This window comes from Octodon degus, unplaced genomic scaffold (assembly GCF_000260255.1).
Source record: "Octodon degus isolate 3935 unplaced genomic scaffold, OctDeg1.0 scaffold00009, whole genome shotgun sequence".
NCBI lineage: Eukaryota > Metazoa > Chordata > Mammalia > Rodentia > Octodontidae > Octodon > Octodon degus.
In genome coordinates, this window is record NW_004524585.1 from 13,806,570 (window position 1) to 13,818,629 (window position 12,060).

Consider the following 12,060-nt stretch of genomic DNA (forward strand, 5'->3'; position numbering starts at 1 on the left):
TTTTTTTGCGGAACCAGGGATTGAACTCGGGCCCTTGCACTTGCCAGGGAAGTGCTTATTCCACTGAGCCATCTCCCTGGCTCCTTTCTGAAAATATTGATGTTTATCATTGCCAGGTATATTCTAAGATTTTTACATATATTAACTTGTTTAACTTTCTCAACAACCTCTGTGAGGCTAAGCACTATCATCAGGTTCATTGTACAGAAGGGTAAACTAAGGCCCATCGAGGGCAAGGATTATAATCAGGGTCACACAGTTGGTAAGGATGGTGCCAGGCACAAACTCAGCAGACAACACGCCAGAGCCTGCATCTTTCCCATGATAGTATATGGGAAATGTCTTTCAACATTTGCCTGACTCTTAAAATAATGATGAAAAGGGGAGCCCAGAAAAGGATGGCAGGATGTTGAACCAGAACCAAAGCATGGAAGGGGGGAAGTTGAGCTCGGCACTGAGGAGTGGTACAAGCGGAAGCCATCCATCTGTGGAAGAAGGCAGTGCTCCTCATCACTGGGGATTCTGAGTGGCTGCTGGCTGATCCCACGCCTGGGTTTCGGGAAAGGGGATAGCTCTTGCTCTTCGGGAGGAAGCTGAACTAGAAGCAAGACTAGTTTCAAGGAGGAGCCACTAACTCTCTCTGCTGTCTTGGTCTCTGTAGCTGGAAGAACAAACTGACACCTGGCACACAGCGTTTGTAACAAGCTACATGTAGCCCAGAGTTGCCTGCTGATGCTGCTGTGTGGGATGGAGAGGACGTGACAGCAATAGCCACCCTCCAACTTGGCCAGGACGCCTATAAATTGAGCCACAGGGAGGACTGTGGGAAGTGCTCAAGTGAGCTGCTGACTGCTGGTGACACTTCCGCCTTCTCCTTACCTGTTATCTCAGGATGTTCTTGTGGGAGTGACAACCTCCTCCAAGATGGCTAAAAATAGCTCATTCCTTCCCAAAGAAATATTAAAGATCTACAGAGGCAACTCTAAGATGTTTGTAAAAGTGTCAGTGTTTTCTAACCTAAATTGTCCTGTGGACCAAACCTTAACTGTGTTATCCCCCCGAAGCAAGTGATAAGCGCCACATTTGCTTGAAGGAAGGTAGATGAGGACCAACAGGAGATGATCCAATTCCACCCTGGAAACCCTTCAGCTAATGCTGGGGGGATGGAATCCTGGCTCCAAACTAGGAGGAGGAGAAATACCTCAGGAGGAGGAAGTATCAGCTCAGGGAATGATTTGGGCTGAGGGCAGAGTCACTTCTAAAATAAACACATAAAAATAAATAGGCTTCTGTATTCCAATAATGAACCCACCAAGAAAAAACAAAACAAAACAACAACAACAACAAAAACAAAACAAAACAAGAAAACAATTCCATTTACAATAGCTTCAAAACAAATGAAATACCCAGCAATCAATCTACACAAGAGGGGCAGAGACCTCTACGATGACAATTACAGAACATGAAGAAAGAAATTGAGCACATTAGAAAAGGGAAAGCATCCCTTGCTCTTGATTGGAACTAATATCATGAAAATGGCAATATTATCAAAGGTGTTCTGTAGATTTAATGCAATCCTTATGAAAATGTCAACAACACTCTTCACTAATCTAAAAACAGATAATTTTAAAGTGTATGTAGAATCATAAAAGACCCAAATAGCCAAAGTAATTCTGAGCAAAAAGTGCAAAGACGGAAGTGCCACCACACTCAATTTCAAGTTACAAAGACAAGACAGTACTGGCACAAAAACAGAAATGTAAACTAGGCATGTGGGCATATTCCCATAATCCTAGCACTCTGGGAGGCTGAAGTAGAAGGATTGCAAGTTCAAGCCTAGTCTGGGCAACTCTGTAATTTAGCAAGATCTTGTCAAAACATTTTTTTTTTTAAATTGGGGCTGGGGAGATGGCTCAGTAGAATAAGTGCTTGCCTGGCAAGCGCAAGGGCCTGAGTTTAATCCCTGGTTCCACAAAAAAAAAAAAAAGGCTGGGAATGTTGTTCAGTCTGAAGCCCCTGGATTCCATTCACAGTACTGCAAAAGAAATGTAGACAACAGAATAAAATAGAACACACAGGACAGGCCCATGACCTACAGCCATTGACTTTTTTTTTTAAGACAGGGATCTCACTACGTAATGCAGATTGGCCTTGAAGTCACCATGTTGCCTTGGGCCTCGAGCTCAGTAACTCTCCTGTCTCAGCCTCCCAAGTGCCGGGATTACAGGCCTGTGCCACCATACCTAGCCAGCCATTGGACTTTTGACCAGGAACCAAAAACATATGTTAGAGAAAAGACCACCTCTTTAACAAATGGAACTAGGAAAACTGGATATCTACTTGCCAAAGATTGAAATTAGATCCCCATCTGCCACCTGTTTTACAATCAAGTCAATATGGACCAAAGACCTACATATAAAAAGAGACTGAAACTGTTAGAGGATAAAATAAGAGAAGCATTTGAAATCATAAGCATAGGCAGAGACTTCCTGTAGAGGACTCCAGTAGCACAGGAAATAATATCAAGAATCAACAAATGGCCCAGCGTGATGGTGCACACCTGTAATTCCAGCCTGTGGGAGGCTGAAGCAAGAGGATCACAAGTTTGAGGCCAGCAACGGCTACAGAGTGAGTTTAAGAACCAGCCTGGGGGGCTGGGGAGATAGCTCAGTGGGTCTAAGCACCTGCCTGGCAAGCACAAAGTCCCAAGTTCATGTTTGTCATCTCAGCACTGGGGAGGCTGAGACAGGACAATCACTATGGGTTCAAGCCACATAGCAAGACCCTGTACCAAATGAATATTTTTTTTTAAAAAAAAAGAACCAGCCTGAACTGTATATAGTGAGATAAATAAATAAATAAATAATCAGTATGGAGTTTCCTTAAAAAATAAAACCAGAATTACCATTTCACCCAACTACACCTCTCCCGGGTATATGACCAAAAGAATTAAAGACACACTAAAACATGTACAGCCATGTTTATAATGGTACAGTTACAATGGCACAACTGACAATAGTTAAGCTTTGGAAACAGCCTAGATGTCCATCAACAGAAGAAGAGATAAACAAAAGCGGTAAGTATACACAATGAAATATTACCCAGCCATAAAGAAGAATGATACCCTGTCACCAATGGAAGATTGGATGGAACTTAAGATCATCACACTAAGCAAAACCAACCAGGCTCAGAATGCGCAATATTGCATGTTTTCTCTTACATAAGAAACCTAAACTATAAATGAACACAATAAAGGAAAGATAGGAAACTAGAAGGTAGCCCCTTGGCGGTGGGGAACAGGAATGTGGGAAGGGGTAGGAAAGCGAGGAGCTGAAAATGATGGGGCTGGGCACGCGCAATTCCTCACAACGAGCACCGCTGTTCCATATTACAAATGTACACTAATAAAAAAAAAAAACTGAGCAGGTAATTTCTAATTGCTGTGAGGAAATATAAATTTATCAGCTAGAACAAATATGCAGATGAACTATTACAGAACAACCTCTATTTCTTACCATTTCAGCTGATAAAAGGTCAATTTAAAAATACAGCTTAGTAAATGTTGATTGGCTTTGCCCTTGGTTCTTGTATCATATGATCTGAGAAATCCATTGCGCAATCAAGAGGTCTTTCCTTTTTCTCCTTTCTCCATTCTCCTTTTCCTTCCTTCTCCCTTCCTCCCCTCCCTTCTCTCTTTTCCTTTCCTTTCCAGGTACTGGGGATTCAACCCAGGGCATTGGACATGCCAAGCCCTTTTATAAATTTTTATTTTGAGACAAGGTCTTGCTAAATTGCCTGAGTTGACTTTGAATTTGAAATCTTCCTGCCTTAGCCTCTTGGGTGCTGGGATTATTTATAGGTGTGGGCTTGGAATTTCCTAATGAGGAAGCAGTTTGGTCCAATGCTGCCCCTCAGAAGGTACCTGAATTTAGCTTTATTGCCACCACCACCAGGCTCCTTTCCTAGCCACACAGCCCCTGTCCCTCAGGGCTTTCTCTTGTCCCACTATGACACACTCCCCACCTCTTCTGTGTGGCTTCCAGAAGCTACAGTGCCTCACTCTTCTTCTGGCTTCCTTCAGGTCTAAAATCTGCCCCCATGAGACACATCTCAATGGATCTCTTTTCCCCCACCCCAACCCCATGTTTTCCCCCTCCTCTGGGCCAGGTGTCCCCACAAAAACCCAGTGGGGCACATCGTGATTCTCTGCTGAACTATGTAACCAGGGGCAGCTCATCCAGCAGCCCAGTCACTATCCACTCTCACATGGAAACACTCAGGGAAAGTGACCATGGCCCCAGGGTCAAGGAGCAAGAGCAGGCAGGTGTGAGCATATGGCACCAGGAGGAAGAGACTGAGGCAAGCCCACCCGGCTCGCTGCAGGTGTGCACGACTAGTCAGGTGTAAATGAGCGTGGATTTCTGGACTCAAGGGAGACCTTGCAGCTAGAGGAGGGTCTGGCTGCTGAAGAGCCACTGCCCTGCTGCTGGCCACATGCATGGGAGGAGGTTGCAAGCCCTGGCTCTAGGCTTGGTCTCTGGATCTCACACCACCGCACCTCTGCCCTAAGCCTTGCCTTGGCTTCTCAGGACTTTCTTTCTGCATGGTCCAAAGAGTCTCCTAGAGCAGACCACAGGTAGGTGACAGCTGTTGCTAGATGCATTTGATTACACGAATGGCTCACCCCTCTCTGCTGGAGGCCACACAATCACTACCTGCCTCTTCCAGGACAGGGTCTGGGAGCTGGGGAAGGAGGCCAGGGGGGCAGCCCTGAGCACAGATGAGCTTCCCCTGGTGAAGGGTGGTATGGTGGCTTGGCTGGCCAGTATGCTGGCTTCCACGCCTGGGCCAAAAGAGGGGCAATAAAAGGACCTGGGAAGGAACTAGGAAAAGAGCCACACATTTCCATTTTGACTCCTCCCCACCTCCCAGTGTGACTTTCATAAGTGGCTCAATATCTCAAAAATAGTTTCTCCATAGATGAAAGGGGGTAAAGGGAAGCTGCCTCAGGACTGGTGAGATAGCTCAGTGGACTAAGGGCCTGCTTAAGCAAGTGCAAGGACCAGGTTCAATCCCTGGCACCACATGCCACTCTAGCCCCTCACCCAGGAGTGCTGAGCTTTCCACCAAGACTGGGCATGGTGGCAAATGCCTGTAATCCCAGAGCTGGGGAGGCTGAAAATAGGAGGATCACTACAAGTCTGAGTTGCATAGTGAGAACCTGTACCAATTTTTTTTTTTTTTTTTAAAAAAAAAGGAACCAAGAGGGCCAGGGAGATGGCTCAGTGGAATAAGTGCTTCCCTGGCAAGCGCAAGGGCCTGAGTTCAATCCCCGGTTCCGCAAAAAAAAAAAAAAAAAAAGAACCAAGGCAGAGTACACAAATGCAGAGATAAAGGCTGGCAAGAAAGATACTCACCCAACTTCACAGCCAGAATAGGTTCATGTTTAGGAGCTGAGCAACCTCCTCGCCCTCTGGGCATGATCTTAAAGTGCCATTCTCATTATGGGAAATACACCATCTCCCCAGCCTCTACTCAGCCTGCTTGATTCACCTGCCCCTCTCATCACAGCTTTGTAACTGACAAGTTACAAAGGGACCAAGAGCCTAGAATATCCAACCAAGAGCCAGGCCAGAAAGACCCCTCTAATTGCTCTCATTCTTACGGCTGGAAGGGATGCCATGCAAGTCAGTGGGGGCTGTTTCCTTAGAAGGACAAGGACACAGATAAGATCCAAGCTTCTCCCCCCAAACTTGCCACCATGCCCCTCCCAGTGCTGTAAGCCCATCACCAATCAGGGCAGCTAAAGCTGTGAAGGGAATACTCCAAACGGAAAGGAAGTGCCTCTTGCCAGAAACACCCAGCCTGTTCTGTTTGCAAAGGGCAAAGTCCCCTTGGGAAGGGAGGGACAGCATTATCTACTAACCTCCCCCACCCAGATGGAAAAGTCTCTTCCTCAGCGCCTGAGAAACAGACTAAATACACACAGCGTAGTTGAAAATGGAACCGAGCAGTGTGGTTCCTCCATATGGTGCTCTTACTGTAGGTCTTATCTTTATCACAGGAAGTGTGTGCAGGGCCAGCACTCTGCCTGGTATTCCAGAGCCACTCCTGCCCCTCTCATCACAGCCTCTGGGTGCCAAGCTCTCCCCCTGCAACACCAGTCCGTGATGGAGCCTGTGCTCCGCAGCCTGACTAGTGTCTCTGTCATCAGACCAGAGAAAGACAAAACTGACTTCTTTGGGGACTGGGTAAAGGTTTTCCTGCCAGAAATGTCTCCCAGACACCTGAGGCCTTCAGGCAGGGCCAAGACCCCGGCTAGAACCCAGCTGTCTAGCAGTTAGTTTCCGACTGCCAGCTCTGTGCCTTCCTCCCTGACCCACTCCCCTCACACGGAGGGGACACCTGGATGGCTTCAGGTCTGCCTCACCTTTCTACAGCTCACCTCACTTTCACCTCTTAATACTGAGGCAACACGCCCAAGGCTCTAGGCATGGCTCCAGTCCCTCAGTTTGAGGTGACCTCCAAGATCCTTTTAGGGCTTTTGATCTGGTTCTCTCTGTACCAGAAGAATCCTTCAGTTCTCACATTGAGACTCAGCAAAGGGATGCGCCAGGAACAGCACTCTGTGACTTGCTGCCTCTGTGACCCTCCAAGCCTCTGGTATTTCACAGTTGAAGGTTGTGAGGATCCAACAGGTGACATGAAGTGCAGGAGACATGAGAAAGCCCAAGCCCCACGGCCACTCCCTCAAGTATTCTTTACACTGAATGTAACAACTCCCCCGTGGCTAAGAAATACAGCCCAAGGGCCAAAGCCATCTGTAGGAAAGAATTCCAGTGTGGACTAGAAATACACCATAAAGCTAGTATAACAATAATATACATGTTGCTAGATCGTAGTGAAAAATGTAATTTCAGTGGCTGCCACACACACAAAAAAATCTCAATTAGGTTGTCTCTGTAAGCTTCCCACAGATCACCTCACCTGTATAATTGGGATAGTAAAGGACCAGATGTCCAGGGCTCAACAGTTCTAACCACCCGCACCCCCACCCCCACACCCCGTCCCCGGCTCCGACTGGGCTTGGACCATGCTGCACCATCACCACAAGCAGTTCATGGGCTGGGAAGCATCTACCAAAGAGACAATCAATATGGAAGAGAAGAGGGAAACTCACCATGGGCAGTGCTGGGCGCTGTACCAAACAGTGACCTAGCGGTCCATGTCTGCCTTCTAATGAATAGATGGTGAACCTAGCACTCAGAGAGTTTCCATTGATATGGCGGTCGGTGGGGTTACAGCTGAGATCTGGGTTTGGAAGGCTCATGGATCTCCCACAGGACCAGAGGCTATTCTCGCTGCCGGCTGGAAAGAGCTCTTACATCCCCCAACATATCTTTCCTGCTCTAGCCAAGACAACACACACCACCAAACCCACACACACGGGCATAAGTCACACAGCATCTTCTCCTACCTGCCTTTCTCTGGCTTTCCCAATCCTAAGAGGGAGAGAGGAGAAGGCTGTACTGGGGGCATCTGGAAATTGTCTTTCTTCTTGTCCCACATCTTTTGAGACTGATTCCCCCTAGCTCACCACCCCCCTCCCCCAAATACCAGTTAACTTGTTACCCAGGCAACCCAGCTGGGAGGCTGCCAGTTACCACGGCAACCCAGCATGGCCGCCAGGCTGCCTAGCTTAGGAAGGTCAGGGGACCAGCCAGGCTACAGAGCAGCGGGTATGTTGCTGGCAGGACTGGCTCAGGCCAGGAGGCCTACATGCCAAAGAGAATTAAGTTCCTGCTGTCAGGGGACCTTTCAGCTCCCCCAGCATAGAACATGAACCCCAGCTGACCTCCCTGTCACCAGCATTTGATCCCTCCAACCTTTTCCACAGAGTTCTGGTCACTGCTCCTCAAGGAAGCTTTTTAGACTGAGCAGCCACTGGCTACACTCAGCCTAGCCAGAGCCCCCTCACGCTCCTTCCTTTGTGAACATCACTGGGAGTCGACACGCATGCAATATGTATGTCTTTCCATGCAGATGTGGGTTCTCTCTCTCTCTCTGAAATGTGTTGGTAAAAATAACAAGGAAGAGCTATTATTTCTTAGTTCTATGCTTAGCATGTCCTAGCTGCCTTGAGTGAAGTTTCTCAGGTAATCCACAAAACAAAACAAAATGAATATATATATATTTCCCCCCAAACAAACATATTAACTCACTTTGGAGATACAACAGTTTCAGGAGTTGAGGGACCTGTTCAAGGCCACAGTGCTAAGGCAAAAGGTGTGGACTAACTTTCTGAAATTTCTAGAGCAACAGGCCCATGCCCTTCCCTGACCAAGCCACTGCCTGGATTGGCTTTAAGGAGACATTTTTAAGATTTATTAAATGATTATTTGATGCCAGATGTTTTCTTTATTTTCTTTTAATTCATTTATTTCATCTTCATACCTGTGAACAAGGCTTTAGTCTCCTGGGAGGACAGCTTAGGAATCTAGGAGCCAGAGAGGTCATAAAACCCTCCTCAAATGCTCTGCCAAGATGAGACAGCTTAAGGGTTCTTTCTCAGGGTTCTTTCCTGATCCCTGCAGGAGGGCCTAGTCTTCTTGGCCAGCCACATGTGTGGCATATGCCTATCACATTCAGGGCAGTCATTTACTCACTGTATGTCCCCTTACCAGACTGTGATTTTAAAATCCATTTTTGCAACCTAGGACCTGCCTGCCATATACAATAAATATCTGTCCAGAGGTAGAGGTGGGAGCAAGACTCCAACTCCTACTCCTCATGTCTCAATTCATACTCGGTCTACCACGTTACTCCATCTATCTCAGTCAGACAAAAAGTCATCAGACCACAGCTGTGCACCTGGCTCTGTGCCCAATGTCCCGAACACAACCAAGGCAAATTGAACCATCTCCTGCCCTGAAAGAGCCCAGGGCACAGAGGGTTAGGGGAGGAGAGGAAGGAGCACATGTCCCATCACCACAGCCTCTGAGGGCCTTCTTGTGACTACCTGTGCCTGGTCCTTGGGCCCAAACTCATCCAAAGCTTCATATATCCAACATGCATGGAGCACCTATCAAGTGCTAAGTAGTGCCCTCAAATCATTCACAGCCTCAGGGAGAATGGGCAGGATGAAAGATAAAGGAATCAGGAATCACTGGGTATCACTAGAGTGATGGTTACTGTCTAGCACCCAGGAAGTGATAAGGAACGGTGGTCTGAGGCACTGGGAGCATGTTTATATAAAGGAACTTTGGGTCCCACTGTTTTATATTCACACCCACTTCTGACATTAACCCACTAGCACCTGAGTGAAGGAGGCAGTGAAGGAATTACTACTCTCATTCTACAGAGGAGGAAACTGAGACTCAGAAGGGGAAGGACACTGGGTTAGGAGGGCACCTGGCTTCTCTACCTCACCATGACTCTAACGAGTCTCTGGGCACTGCGCCTCCATCACTGCCCTCCCACCCCAACGCACCCGAGCAGGTTTTCCTTCTCCTTCAATCCATTCACATTCCCAGCCAGGTAGCTCCAGTTTGGGGCTCACCTACAGACTGGATTTGCCGCTGACAGTCATGAGGAGGCAGGAACCAAATTCAGAAAACGATCTCACCACCGTGCAAGCACTTGGCCACTGAGAAGCCACGCTGGCATCTGCAATTATAGACGCATGGTCTTCACAGGTAATGATGATCCCCATGGTGGGCAGAGTATGTAGGTATACGTGACTCCTCCCCTAAGGGCTGAGGCTGTCCCGCGGGTGTGGCACTCAACCAATGCCCAGAGGACACAGCTGAAGCCAGGGCAAGGGAGCAACCCCTTCTCAGACCCCACCCCCACTTCCTGAATCCAAAAAAACACCATGTCTACAAAGATGAATTGGGTGACCTGGGAGGGCTCGCTGTCACCCCATCCTCCCTCCCCTGAGCACATTTCACACCAGCCCACCACAGCACCTGCCTGGCCTGTGAGTTAAAGCACTGTTCTGTATTAACTAACATTTGTGTGATGACCTGCAGTTTACTCATCGAGCTACCAACAAAGTAGGTGGGGAGTGATACTTAACCCCAGTTGTCAGACTGGGAAACAAAGACACAAAGAGACCGAATTACTACAAGTCCTAGCCACTACTGTGGACCAGCCTCACCTATTCTGTTTGGTTTTAATTTTCTAAGCCAGGGTCAAAAAAATTAGCTTAGGCTGGCCTTGAACTTACTATATAGCCCAGGTTGCCTCCAACTTGAGGCAATCTTCCTGCCTCAGCCTCCCCAGCGCTGGGACATAGACCTGTGCCACCATACCCTTCTTGGACCAGGGTTTCAATCTGTGTCTTCAAATTCCAGATGAACCTTCTTTCCATCAATGCTCTCTTAATGACACATAGACTAGGGACCGGGAGATAGCTCAGTAGAATAAGTGCTTGCCTGGCAAGTGCAAGGGCCTGAGTTTAATCCCTGGTTCTGGAAAAAAAAAAAAAAAGGACTAGAATGTACTAGACAAGCTCATACTAATTTGGAAAGGTGCCAAGAGGGTCCATGGGAATCTAAAAGACTGAGTAAATTTGACAACAGAGGATGGAGAAAAAAAGTTCAGGCCTGGAGTAGAGGCGCATGCCTGTAATTGTAGCACCCAGGAAACTCAAGAGGCTCAAGCAGGGCCGGTGAGATAGCTCAGTAGACTAAGTACCTGCTTAGGCAAGCACAGGGACTGGGTTTGATCCCTGGCACCACACACAGTGTAGGCCCCTGGATGCACTGAGCCAGCCACTGAGACCAGACATGGTAGCGCATGCCTGTAATCCCAGCACTGGGGAGCTGGGGAGTCTGAAAACAAGAAGATCACGACAAGTCTGAGCTGTATAGTGAGACCCTATACCAAATACATAAAAATAAAAGAGGCTCAGGAAGGCTGAAAGCAGGAGGATTGGGGCCGGGGAGATAGCTCAGTAGAATAAGCGCTTGCCTGGCAAGCACAAAGGCCTGAGTTCAATCCTTGATTCGGGGGTGGGGGGGTGGGGGGGGGAGCAGGAGGATCTCTGCAAGTTCAAGGCCAGTCTGTGCTACACAATGAGTTCAAAGGCAGCTTGAACTACATAGCTAGACCCTGTCTGAAAACAAGCAAAAAACAAACCCAAAGAATAAAAATGAAAAAAAGATCAAAAGGTTGAGCCAGAGCTGGGTACAGTGGCATACACCAATAATCCCAGAATTCTGGGAGGCTGAGGCAGGAAGATTGCAAACTCAATCCCAGCCTGGGCAATTGAGCAATTCAGAACCTGTCTCAAAAATAAAAAGAGTCAGGTATGTAGTTCAATATAAAGGCCCTCAGTGGTATCTCCTTCATTTTTTTTTTCCAGAACCAGGGAGTGAACTCAGGCCCTTGCATTTACCAGGCAAGTGCTTATTCTACTGAGCCATCTCCCCAGCCCCTAAAACCTGCTCCTACTTTTTTTTTTTTTTTGCATCTCCATTATTACAAAATATAGGACTTGAACATAATGTTTGTTAAATGAATATATTATATATTGCTGTAAATATAAACACTTAACTCATCTCTTTAAAAATTTCTATCTTACTACAGGAAGACAAATCAAAGGCATGGAAACGATGAAGAACAATAAGCCAAGAACATAAAAATGTTACAACGCACAACACTCCTGCTCTGCCGCAAAATGATTCTCAGATATGACTGCTGGGAATGTAAATTCATGCTTTTCAGTGAGGGATTTGGTAAAATATGTCCAAATATTTAAAAATATGCAGCAATTCCACCTCTAAACATGTGGCTTAAGGAAAAAAATTATACATATAACAATTAAGATATTTATATGTTCATGGGAGCATTGTTCATAAAAGTGAAAAACTAGAATTAGCTGGTTTGACGTAAGGGTCAAAAACTCAACCATTAAAAAAAAACCAAAAAACAAAAAAACCTCAACCAGAGCATAATGAAATACTAGACAGCTACTTGGATGTTGTAAGAGAATATTGATGACATGGAAAAAATATTTAAGTGACAATATATACATCTGGCTCAATTTTTTAATGA

At 46.7% G+C, this 12,060-nt stretch overlaps 1 protein-coding gene across 10 annotated transcripts in view; it reads right to left on the bottom strand.

Annotated features, from left to right (window-relative positions):
* Plekha6 (pleckstrin homology domain containing A6) overlaps positions 1–12,060 on the bottom strand; it is a 136,013-nt gene that overhangs the window by 105,052 nt on the left and 18,901 nt on the right. Inside the window, exon 1 of one of the 10 annotated variants that reach the window (XM_023708280.1) lies at positions 5,418–5,524. The exons of the other annotated variants lie outside the window; for them this stretch is intronic. The gene's annotated coding sequence lies outside the window, so the exon portion shown is untranslated. Of the gene's footprint in view, positions 1–5,417; positions 5,525–12,060 lie in introns of those variants that run through there. 10 annotated transcript variants of the gene reach the window in all.